At 30.6% G+C, this 785-nt stretch overlaps 1 protein-coding gene across 1 annotated transcript in view; it reads right to left on the reverse strand.

Moving 5' to 3' along the window:
* LOC119588089 (alpha-catulin-like) overlaps positions 1-785 on the reverse strand; it is a gene marked incomplete at both ends in the record, with an annotated part of 86,154 nt that overhangs the window by 8,927 nt on the left and 76,442 nt on the right.

The following is a 785-nucleotide window of genomic DNA, read 5'->3' on the forward strand; positions in this document are numbered from 1 at the left end:
TCCCTTTGAAACCTCCTGGATCCGCGACGGTTTCTAAAATCATCGCACATACACCGACGTCATCTTGGAATCAAAATGATCTTCACGTGTTTTGCCTGTTATGAGGGACACTTAGAAAATAATTGACTGAATGACTGTGTCCTGAATTAATGAAGTAAGATCACTGTTTTCTTAAGGAAAATAGCACGCGAAGATAGGTCACAGCAAAACGAGAACATTGTATACTAGTGACCATGGAATGTTATTGTTTATTGACATTTTAAATTTGAATATACGAATGTACTTCTTTTCCTCGAAATTCTACTAAAAACAGTTGATATTAATCCTTGAAAAGTTTCTATATGTCTTTTATTTTTTAAAAAAATCTATCAGTAATATATAAAATGGTGTCACTTAAAAAAAAATTCTCTTGCTACAATAATAGTTAATATAAACACGACAGCTACAGTATGATAATACTATGTTAGGTTTACAAGGATCCATGTAATATATTAGTCTTAAAATACTGTTAATCTTATGGGACATTAGAGATTTTAAAACAATCCTAACTCTCAAAGGTCTTAGAAATAGATTGTGATAAGTACCTATGTTTAACAGTAATTATGTTTAACAGAAATTTAATAAGACTGAAAGACTGAATTTTCAACTTAGAGCACAAACACATATACATAACCTTCAAATACAAAGAAACACATATCTTCATTACAGACAATTAACAAAGATTGGATAAATAAAGGTTAAATGTTCAAAGAGGTTGGCTCGAAGTATCACTACCATTACTGCAC

The sequence above is a fragment of the Penaeus monodon genome, chromosome 23 (genome assembly GCF_015228065.2).
Source record: "Penaeus monodon isolate SGIC_2016 chromosome 23, NSTDA_Pmon_1, whole genome shotgun sequence".
In the NCBI taxonomy this organism is placed as follows: domain Eukaryota; kingdom Metazoa; phylum Arthropoda; class Malacostraca; order Decapoda; family Penaeidae; genus Penaeus; species Penaeus monodon.